Source organism: Colius striatus, chromosome 17, assembly GCF_028858725.1.
Source record: "Colius striatus isolate bColStr4 chromosome 17, bColStr4.1.hap1, whole genome shotgun sequence".
NCBI lineage: Eukaryota > Metazoa > Chordata > Aves > Coliiformes > Coliidae > Colius > Colius striatus.
In genome coordinates, this window is record NC_084775.1 from 5,365,574 (window position 1) to 5,377,554 (window position 11,981).

Here is an 11,981-nt window from a genome sequence, read left to right on the forward strand (position 1 = left end):
TCAGTGGTGTCTATGTAAGTGGGATGGAAACAAGACCCTGAATGGCAAGATGTGAGGAGTTACTTAAGCCTTTGGTTCTAAAATAGCAATGCTTTGAGGAAAGCCAGTCATTTTTAGGTCTTTGGTACCAAGAGATCTAAACCCCCTTGGAAACAGCAACTGATTTATTTCATCAGTCTTAAATTTGAAACTCATCAGTTGTCCCATGTGCCTAAGGTAGCTTTGTCAATTTTCATTTAGTTCTCATTTGCATTCCTGTTTTCTGCCCCCAATCTTGAGAGGAAAAAAGTCAGTGATGAAACTGACATGTTTCATTTCACTTCATTACTGTTCCTTATTTTGATGGAGGTGGGATTCTTTTTTCTCTGCTATTTTCATGCTTATCCCAGATGATGAAAGCAAATGGTCATTGCTGAAAATAAATCCAGATACAAGGCAGGGTTAAAATCAGTGTTTTAAGTCAAGGTTTCTGCATGGATTCTGTCTGGAATTGGTGGCTGAAAGGTGTGGAAGTGAGCAGATGTGACTTACTGAACGTGGGCTTGGCTCAAGACACACAGATGTTGCTCCATATCTGATCACCTCATGAAATTAAAAGATAGGTGGAGTTTCTGTGGTTTTCTCCAAGTCTGACAAATAACTAATTGCTTTTGAAGGTAGTTGCTGATCAAGTCATAATACTGAAGAATTGTTCATTATGGGGAAGAAATATCCTTTTGTCCATGAACAAAACTTTAGTTATGTCATAGTCACATGAACATTTCTTTTTCTGCTATGTTTAGGAAGTAATGTCCTAAACCTCACACAGCAGGAGGCATCTGGTAATGGAGAAAACTGCATACTGATGGAACTAAACCCTCTCACAGAGCTGCACAGAATTAATGTGAGCACAGAAGGCAAATATTCTGATGAGAATTTGTGGTGTTAAAAATCTCATCCATTAACATTGGGAATTACTAAATCCTTTGGTTTAAGACTGTCCTGCAGACTGTAAGACATGGCAGGAGAATATCACATGTAACTTGGGTCCCCAGGCAAGTGTGCTCTGATAGTATTTCAGCACTAGAGTATTGATTAGGTCTGGTACCAACTGTGGAGCTCTTACTGTTCAGGAAATGGAAAGAACGTGGTGAAGCTGGCAGGATAGTTCCCAGCACTGGCTCACTCTGGTGCACTTGTTCTCTAAGAGAATTCAGAACTATTGATTTGTTTCCTCTTTCAATGAAATTACTATTTTGAGGAGAGACTTGAAAGTTTGGATGAAATACAGAAATGAAGTGTCCATCCCCAGTCTCTGCCTCAAGATGGAAAAACATGGTCCTAAGGAAGGGACCACAGCCTGGCAAGCCAGTGAGTGGCTCTGCCACAACAGGGCTTGGCTCACCCAGGACATTGTCTGAGGGTCCTTACTCGTCCTTTCCAGGTGCTGTGAAGATGAGTATTTAGCAGATCTGGGATGGAAGCTGCAGCAGTGGTGCTCCCTTCCCTGGGCTCTCCTGTGGCATGTCCAGGCGAGGGAGGTGCATCTTATGGGAAGAATGATTGCTGGGCTGTTCTTGGAAGGAAGGGCTGAGATTAGTGAAGAGTTTCTGGAGCATTTAGCAAGGTTTGGCACCTCTGTGTTCTGAGGCTGTGTTTGGTGAGGAGTTTGAAGCAGTTTGAGAGCTGCAAGGAGTGTGGAAGATGCAGCAGCAGGTGTTCTGGGCTGGCTTGTGACATGCAGCGTGGAGCTGCCCTTGCTACCTGGGCACTAAGGACTTTGGGGAACATAACAATAGATTTGCCTTGTAATGAGTGTGAAGAATCTTCAGTCCTGGCTGTAGCCTCCAGGAGGCTTGACTGTTCCTGTGCACTGTTGGATGTAACTTTTACAGGTATTAATCAGCAGAGCCTCTGAGCAGAGGGGTTTTTCTCTTTCCATCAGAGCACCTGACAGGTACTCCGTCTCGATTATGCCTCAGCTCTCTGTACCTGTCATATTCTGGGGTGACTGACAGAGCAGTGAGGTGCTTCTAGTGAGTGCAGTGCCTGCATGCAGAATGGGGATCCAATTAATGGGTATGGCCAGTCGAGGGAGCAGAGGCACAGGCCCCAGAGAGGCACTCATCTCACTCTTTCAGCCAAACAACAAACTAGGCCTTGTTCCAGCACCCCTTTCAGTGTGGTTGGTACAGATCTGTATTTTTTTAAAACATAAACTATTACAGTGAACATTTTCACAGCTGCTGGATTTTTGTGTTGCCAAATACCTTGTTGAGCCTGTGCAGTGTCTCAGATGAAGTGTGATGTGTGGCCAAGTTGTTGTACTTGGTTTATCGCTGGGGATTGTGAGATGTGCTGCCTCTGCCCAAGGAGATCTCCGGGACCTGACACCTTGTCTGTCACCTGAGTCTTGCTGCAGCACTCAGTGAGCTGGGCATGCTCTTATGGGGCTACCAACAGAATAGGTAACACACAGTTAGTGTTTATCTGAAGGTACTTGTTTAGCTCTCACCCTGCTTCCCACAGGCTCTTCACCGAGCAGGTTTGTCTCTCAAATACCCTCCAGTGAGCCTGTTAGGAAGGAGGGCAAGTTGTTCCTGCCTGTCTGCTGGCTGCTCAACCCAGCCATCAGCAGCACAGTGTGAGGAAGGCTTTGCTCTCCTTCCAACAACAGGGTTGTTATCTCCTGTGTTTTTGCAGGATGAGCTGCCCTCTCCAGCTCCTGCCCCAAGCTCGCTTGGTTGGGCTGTTGAGGTGCCACTCAGGACTCGAGTCTCTTGGGACGTTACAAAGCAAACTGGAAATGCTGCCTATGGTGTCCATGCTGCTCCTGCTATTAACTGGTTTAATGAGCCTCTTAAAATTGTTTTGGGGAGGACCTGAGTCTCTTGCATGACCTTATTGTCCTTGTTTACTGTCTGGCTCCGTGGCTCAGCTGGCAGAGCAGTGGTGGTGCTGGAAGCAAAGCAGCCCTATGTGGCTTTGCCTTTCCCGGGCAGGAACACGGGAGCTGCAGCTCGGTTCGTACACAAAGGTGGGTGTTTTGGAGGCAGAGGCTCCCCAGGACCCATGACAGCATGGAGGCAAGTAGCCACAAAGCTGTTTCCATTAGTGAAAAGGGTTTCCTTTCCTCAGTCACTGGAGTTGATGAGCACTGAGATCCCGCGGGTCTCTCAATCTGCACCTCGCTCAGGTGAACCTGCGTGTTTAATCTCCTCACCCCATGTACTTTGCTCGCCCTGCTGCCATCCACTCTCCTTTCCAATTTCACACCAACATGCTCCTGACGTATTTATAAACCAACTCCCTTATGTCAATCCACTAAAAAGCAACCAAATGTGTTCTAGAGAAATATTTTTCTGGTGTTGCTGTGGCAATCTCGTGTGCTGCTGAGCAGGATGGCTGAGAGAAGCCAGCGTCATTGTGAGCACATCCTGCTTTCCTGCATGGTCAGTGCTGTGAAGGGCGTCCAGGGCCCGCTGACTCCTGTCTCGGCAGTGATTTTACTCTGAATCATAGAATAGTGAGAAGGGCCCTCTAGAGATCCTCCAGCCCAACCCCTGCTACAGCAGGTTCCCCTGGCTCAGGGAGCACAGGAACGTGTCCAGGTGGGGTTGGAAACCTCCTGAGAAGGAGCCTCCACACCCTCCCTGGGCAGCCTGGGCCAGGGCTCCCTCACCTCAGCACCAAAGGACTTTCTCCTCCTGTGCCAGTGGCACTGCCTGTGTGCCAGCCTGTGCCTGTTCCCCCTTGTCCTGTCACTGGCCAGCACACAACAAACACTGGCCCCATCCTCTCAACATCAACCCTTTAGGTATTGATCAGCATTGATGAGGTTCCCCCTCAGCCTTCTCCAGGCTGACCAGCCCAAGGTCCTGCAGCCTTTCCTTCTCACAGAGACATTCCAGTCCCTTCAGCATCTTCCAGTCCTTCTCAACCCCGCACTGGGCTCTCACCAGCAGTTCTCTGTCCCTCTTGAGTTGGGAAGCCCAGAACTGGACACAGGACTCCAGATGAGGCCTCAGCAGGGCAGAGCAGAGGGAGGTGAGGAGAACTTCCCTTAAGTTGATGAGCCCCAGGATGTCATTGACCTTGCCCACGAGGGCACATTGCTGACTCATGTATACTTTGCTATCTACAGACTAAATATATCACATAGTGGTTTTGATATGCAAGTCTTGAAAGATTCTACAGAGAGAAGTAAATGAGAATGTACTTGATTACTCAGTTAGGGAGGCTGAGGCATAGGAGTGCAGTGATGTGCCAAAGACTGAGGACTGTGTCTGTTAGCTAGAAATGCCCTTCTCCTTGCTTAACTTAGCTTGTGCTCTGGACTTAGAGGAACTTGTTTCTTAGTGTTTTGCTCTAGGGTTTCAACTGTGACAGAACTCCATCTACAGCTCTCAGCACATAACTTTCCTCTTCAGCATTACCCTCTTGTGTCTTCTCCATCCACCTGGACAGACTAAGGCTCAGTCCAGAGCAGATTTCTGGATAATGAGCAAGTGCTCATCAGCTACATGTGATAGTTGACTCTGAGAAGCTGCTTGCAAATCCCAAGCAAAAATGTGTTAGCACAAACCCTTGGAATCGAGCATATTTTCCTTTGCAGTAGGTGGAGAACATGGGGATGGTCTGTTAATCAGATCTGTCTGTGATCAGTTGACAGATGGCAACTCGCTGTGGATAATTAATCATTTGCCCAGCCAGGATGTTGAGTATGGAATGACAGTGACTCTGAAGATTCTAGCAGAAGAGTTTTGTGTGAGACAGCTCAGAGAGGACCTGAGCCCTCTGGAATGGAGGATCTCTGGCTCCAAGGTGGAACTCACCTTGCTAGTGACAACTAAGTGCATTTTACTGGGAATCACAGGCTTTCTGTCTCCCACCTTTGCCTTTCCTGGGATATCAGCTAAAGGCTTGCAAAAAGAAGGAAGAGAAGCTGGCTGACAACTGTGGGCTTTGATCTGCTGTGAAGGCTTTCTGCTCTCTGCTTGGGGAGAGCAGGAATGCGTTGGTGGGGGGAAAGGGTAAATGCCTGTAGGTCTGGTTTATTGGGAGCCACAAAGTAAAGAGCAAGTTCCTCAGATGAATTTTTTCCTTGGGAAAGAATGAGCTGCTTTGAGTGAGCACCAGCAGAATGATTCCTATGGCTGGTGCCACTGAAGAGCTGAGCATCCTCACCAGATCTGTGCTGGAGCCACAGGCAAGGGGGTGTTTGCAGCCAGCACTCACTCTCCCAGCACACCACAAGCCCTGGCTGCGAGGGCAGAGGCAAAGCAACCTCAGCGTCTGGTTTGTAAAGCTTTTCTCTGTCTTCCCAAAATCCCCCTTTTCAAAGGCAGCTGTCTCAGCAGGGCAGGAGGAGCAGGCATGGAGCTGGCAGGGTGAGGGTGATCAATGAGTGCAAAGCCCTCCCTTCCTCTAGACTTTGAGGACTTGTGTGCAATTTAAAGTGGGGAGATAAAGGCATCTCTACCAAGGATTTGTCAGGCTTGTTCCTAGCAGATAAGTTGGCTGTATTGAGTGGCTTGACATGAAATTCCTTGCAGCATAGAGATGCTTGCCTGTTTGTAAGGGAGCAGCATATAGGTGTTTGCCTGTTTGTAAGGGAGAGATTTTTAAGCCATCCTAAAAATTAAACGTTGTGTAACGATGCGTTTGCTCAGGGAAAGTAACTGTGAAGGTGCTGTCAAAATGTCAGCCTTGTCTGGAACGAGGGTCCTGCAGAAGACAAGTGGCATTACTGTGTTTGAGGATGTTTCATTTAGAAGTAATGAAGTCTTCAGTCTTTTGGGGGCCCTGTTAATTGAGCTGAAGAGGTACAAAGCCCAGGAGGGAGATGCTGTTTGCACCTGAAAGGCAGAGACACTTGCAGAGGAAGATGGTCAGGGTAGGTTATTTCTACTGTCAAATGACATCAGAAGGATGTGAAGGATTGTTCCAAAATTACATTCTTTTATCTGAATCATTTCAGGGAAGTCATGTGGTAAGACTAGGAGGTTGGCTTTTGGGTGAGAAAGGGGCTTTGGGTCTGAGTTCTAATTTTAAAGGTGTTTGAGGAAGGAAACACAGCTGTCCTACTCTGGGAATCACCGTGCAGGTTTACAGGACCACAGAAATGAAAAGAGGAGGGGGGGAAAAGGGATCAGGAGACTTCTTGCAGCTCCCAGATTTGTAAGGCTGCAAGTCAGCACACTGTGTGTCCTCTCTGAGGAAATGCTCCTTGCAGAACCTGAAACTGTGATTACTTTACACTGTGCTTTGTTTTATTTCCCACTTAAAGGGTCAGAGGATTGGAACTGAGATGTGTTTTCTCCGTGAGGCACTGGGTGTGGAGTTCCTCTCCATAACTTCATTTTGGTATTAAAATCACTTTCCAGAGGATGCTGTTTCTTTTCTGAAGACTTCCCCTTTACAACAGGGGAGTCATTATTCCATTTATGAGGAAACTGAGGCAGGGGATGCAGCCCTGCTGCCACAAGCTTGCTGCTTGCCCCAGTTTTCCAATAAGCAGATAAAACTACAACTGGTAATCACCTTTCCTTTGCAAAATCCATTTAGTTCACAAACACTAGCTCTGAATTGTGCAACAATGGGCGTAGGAGAGAGAGTCTGTGGAGGTTTGGCCTTGTAAACACAGCTTGTCTGCTGGAGACCAGTTGTTGGTGTCAGAGGTCAGTGTTTAAAGTTTGCTTTTTCAGGGGGAGCTTTCTGTTGTTGTAGGGATTTTTTTGTTTTTGGCCTTGGACCCCATCTCTTCTGCCACAAGCTTAACAGAGCTTTTGTCATTCTCCAGGGAAGCTTTCAACTCAGCACTGTGGGTCTGAATTGGCTTTAAATAAAAGATGTTTTGCTTCTGAAGTGCCCTACCCAAGGGCTCTAGAACACTCCAGGCACAATACTAACAACCAGTAGACAAAGCCATGAAATCTGAAGAGCCCATGCATGATTACCTGGCAGAGAGCTGCAGGAGAGTGTTCGCAGCAGGAATAGGCTTTGTCTGAAAAACCACCCTCGGCAGGTGATGACTCTGTTGGAAAAAGTCAAGGTAGGCCTTGTTGATTCATCAAGGTGGGTGGTTTAGTTTCAGTGTAGAGCAAAAGAGGCAGGAACAAGCAGAGAAAAGTTTAGGGAGGTGGGAGGAAGACGTTTTAAATGAGCTTTCCACGTTTTCCCCCTCTGCTAAGGCATTGTCTCCCTGCATGGTGGAGCTAAGCCACTTGAATTTCCAGCTCGCGTCACTCGTGGCCTTGATGTCTTACATCCCGAGAGCAGGTCCACAGCCTTGAGAAATCAGGCCTAACTTCTGCATTTGCAGAGTGAAACCCCCTAAGTGTAACTCCTCTGCTGCTTCCAAGCTCCTCCATCTCCTGGCATCTCTTCGATTCTGAACACGTAGCTTCATTTCTCCCTCTCAGTGCCACACCAGTTGGAGCAGCTCCTTCCAGGGTTCAGAGTCTTGTGTGCATGCATTGCTGAGCAGGGAGAGTGCTTGGAGATGAATGTGCAGTTCCCTCCTGGGGTTTAGAAGGCTCTATCTATATATTTTTAAGATTTTTTTCCCCTTTCCCCATCTTCTTGAGGTATAAAAGAAAGATTACAGTACTTGATGATTTAATCAACATAATCTCCAGATAAAACATGCTTATGTTATACTACTGGGAGATATTAATTTATGCTGGTTTGCTTCTCCTAAGGTAAATTAAATCATTAGTTTTAAGACTGGATTAGGTGCACGTCCCCTGCCTCTTAAAAAGTCAGTTCATTAGTTCTTAAAAGCTTCTTGGCTTGACATTTCTTGGGAGTCAAGAAATCCCTTCAGCATAGGTGTCATGAGAAGTGGAACCGAGATGCAGTGCTTGCAGGTTCAGCCTTCCTTGGTAGCTAAATGCCTCCATGCTGACACAGGACCTGCTAATGCCTCCTGTCTCCTCCTTTGCCCACCATCAGTATTTTACCAGCTCATTAATTCAGTGAGGAAGTTTTGCCCCAAGTCTGGGAAACCAGCAATTGCTCCTTTGGTCAAGTCTGTGTCTGGAGTGTCTGCTCTGTTGGAGAGCTGAGCTGTTTGGTGTGTTGTGTGTTAGAGGAGACCTGGAGAGAGCACAGGGTCATCCAGGATGATGCTTTGGACTTGTGCTTGCAAATACACCTGAGCAGAACTATTGCACATGTATTGGGTGATCTTGGAAGATGTTGGGTGATCTCATCTCAGCACCTCTGAACTGACTGAAAATTCCCCTGAATTTTCACCAGAGCAGGTGAAGCTCTGTGAGTACACAACAGAAATGAGGATCAAAAGATGTTTACCAGGGTGGGTGGGAGATGTTGCAACTCTTTCATCCAGGCAGGGAAACTGAGGCACGGTCTACCCCTCTGTCCAGAGGACAGTAGCAGGGTGTAGGAGTAAAGTTTGGGTGTATGCCCTTGATTTACAGGCTCCAAGCATTGAGGTGCCCGGTTTGCTTGGATGGGCAGCAGCTCTGGTGAGGAAATCAGCCCTGCTGCTGAGACAGATGGGATGGCTCCTTACCACTCAGGGGGAGGAGAAGTGACAGAGCCCCTCATAGCCAGTTCAGGGCTATTAAAGATGTGATAATGAGGCATTGTGTGCGTCATTTTTCAACATTTCACTCCTCCACCCCTCTCCATCCCAGGAGGACAGTAAACACTTTGTCAGTGCTGTAGCTCCATTTATTATGAACATGACAAGAACAGGGCTGGGGCACACAGGTGGAGGGGTTGAGATGTCTTCCCAGAAACCTGGTTCTGTCCTCCCATCAACAGAGAGCAGGTGCCCAGGGTAGAGATTTGATCCAAGGAGTGACTGCTGGTCCCCCAAACCTGGGGCAAAACCTTCTCACTGCATTCATGAGCAGGTAAAATAACACTGGGGTAAAGCAGGAGGCAGAAAGTGGAACTTGCTGCTGCAGGATGCTATTCAGCCAGCTCTGGGCATCAGGTTCTGTGCTTGGTCTCAATGTTTCCTATGCCTCCCAGGTGCTGTTTTCCTTGGTACAGTCAGTCCTTTGGTCTGCTTCTTGGGTGGTGAAATCTTCTGCCTCTTTGCTTTGGCTCTCTGCATCCCTGGGCTGGTGCTGTGCTGTGGTTCCATGCTGGGGCTGCTCTGCATGAGCAGCTTTGTCTCTCACAGGCAGCCTTGTGCCAGCACAGACACAGGCAGGATTTTCCTACAGGGCAAAACTAACTTGCTCTTGGGGTAGGGAGAAACCTCTGATCGCTGCTCTGCTCAGTTTCATGTCTCCGTGGAGGTCACAACAGAAATGAATCCACGAGGTTATAAATCCCATGGAGAGTGAGAAAGCAGCATGTGGCAGTGGCCTGAGGCAGCTCACTCTGTCATGGGACTCTTCCCATTACACTGCTGGATGGTGGTGCCTGTACAGAGCAAGACCTTCTTAAGTCCCCATTTCACTTTTCCTCTCTGAATATATAGCAGCATTTTTCTGCTTGAATATTTTGAGGCAAGTGTGTCCTTCTCTGTATGGTACATCTGCAGCTGATCTATTGTGTGATGCTATAGCACTGGGATGAAATGTTAGTGCAGGTGTGCTGATACAGCCTGCTTTGAACTGGGCAGCTCCTGGAGGTCTGCAGGCATTTGGGGAATGAAGTCAGCCATGTAAAGTGGCCCTTTGGCACTCTGGATGTGCCTGTTGCTGCTCAGGCTCTTCTCCATCCTCACCTCATCACAGGTGCCCTCAAGAGGTGTCCTTGGGACTGAGCTCTTGGCCTTCAGCTTGGGGTGATGGAGGGCCCCTCTGTACCTGTGTGATGGGTCTAGCTCCATGTGGGCTCAGTTTTGGGGGCCTGTGTTTCCCCTGGATGATGCTGAGGTGAGGGATGCCTCACACAAGGCAGACATGGCCTCCCTGCTGCAGGTGGCCGTGTTATCAGGAGGGGAGATGAGAAGATCTCCAACTGCTGTTTGTCACATCAGGGATCTGTCACTGGCAAAGCAAAAGGGGAACACTATTAATTGAGGTTTGCTCAGGCTGTTTTCCCTTTCCCAGTACTGCTGGTGGCAGTGGGGCTCAGCAGGCAGCAAGTGCTGCCAAACACTCGCTCGGGCTTGCTGTGCCTTGGTGCAGGTGGCTCATAAAGGGGAGGGAGAAGCACTTGTTTAATTATCAAAGAAGCATTTGTAGTCTGTCATGCCAGCAGACATCTGGGGGCAAAGCTGCTGTGCAAAATGTGTTTTGACTTGGTTTAATGTCTCTTTCAAGCTGCTGATGCCTCTCGTGTGTCTCTCTCATGGTCACTTGAGGCTTGTCCAGCCACAGCATCAAGGCAACTCAGTGTTTGGGAGCAGGGACCTTGGTGTCACAGAGGGCAACCAGGAGATCTCCAAGCTCCAGTCCTTGGTCTGCAGCCTGGAGGAGAGAGCCAAAGCAGGGGGGGTTAAAAGCCAGAGCAGGAGAGGAGGGAATCCCTCTCTTCCAGGAGGGCAGGCACTTTGCGAGCAGCACTGGGAGGTGTCAGCTCCCACTGATGCTGAGCCCTTTCTCCTCCACCTGTGCTGCTTTGTAACAGAGAGAAAGATCAAATCAAGGATGGCAGCATTATTTATTGAGGTGTTTGTTTGAAGTTCAATGGACAGGAATCACGTTTCAAAGCTGTAAGAGAAAGAGCTTTTTAGCTCTCTTCCTTCCTACAAAATAGCAACCGCGTCGCCGTGTGCCGTGGGGATGTCAGGGCGAATCTGTTTCACTGACAACAAGATTGTTCTGTCTAGACAGGGAAGCACTGCTGAACTGAGTGAGTCTGCAGAATAATTTAGAGCTAAAATGCTTTACAGACATTAAATGTAAAGTAAACACTAGCCTGACACAAATGCTGTGTGATGGATGGTTTGTGTGGAGGTGGCATGGCAGCTGGCTGGAAGATGGAACTTGATGGCGATGATTGACGGGTGTCACTCAGGGTGACCTGCTGGCTGCTGACCTCTCACCTCTCCCAAACAAGTTCTTCCACCAGAGCAGGTCCATCGAGACCAGGTGGCCACGTGGAGCCTCCTCTGCAAGACTTGGTTTTGTCTTTTGTCATTCCTAGGCAGCCTGCCTGCCTTCTCCAGCCCCTCTGTGCCTGTCCCTGCTGCGCTGCCAGCTCTGTGGCCACCCCACCGCCCAGGGATGCAGCAGCAGAAGGGGTTGTGTGGAGGGGATATGAGCCTCTCATTCTCCATCTGCCTGGAGGGGCTGGCAGCCAGGGCTGTCTGAGGCAGAGGGATGTGGTGGTGTGATTGCAGCCCAGCTGGCAGAAGGAATTTACTTTCTTCTGGCAGAAAAAGAAAGATGAAATATTAAAAGCGTGGCTCAAAGGCTGGAGCTTTGGGGTTTTTTTCCCTTTCTGAGAAGGGCTTCTGCTCAGCAGTGCTTCATTTGCTCAGAGGGACAGCAGCCTGTCAGAGTAGGAAGGATGCCAGCTGCCTGCAGAGAGCAGGGAGCGGGGCTGAAGTAAGGGAGGAAGAAGAGGCACATCAGTTGGGCTGATTTGGGGGCTCAGGGTGAACGCTGACACTTCAACTCCACCAAAGCCTTTAGGACTTGTGCTTTAGTCTTGTTTGGCTTCTGTTCAGTGGCAGGAAATAAAAGCTCTCTTGTCTCTCTAGCTTGTCTCTGCCCCTCTGACATAGGAACCTTCATCCTGACCACTGTCTTTTGGTTAAGGAGGATGCGAGACAGGAGGAGCAGAGGGTTCAGCCAAGGCATCTGTCAGCTCCCTCCAGAGAAGTCCTATTGGCTCCCAACTTGCCATTTCTGGTCTCCTGGTGACTCCAAGTGTCCCCAAGAGTCCCTGGTGACTCTGAGGTTCCTCTCAGGGCCAAGCTATTCCAAGCTTCTACTGCTGAACCTGGGGACAGGCTGTCAGGGGAGAGCGCTGCTGTCAGGCAGCAGGGCACACTGACACAGACTGTCCTAAGTACAATCTGAGGCCTGCTGTGTTTTTTTTTCCCATGTAGACACCAGACTGTG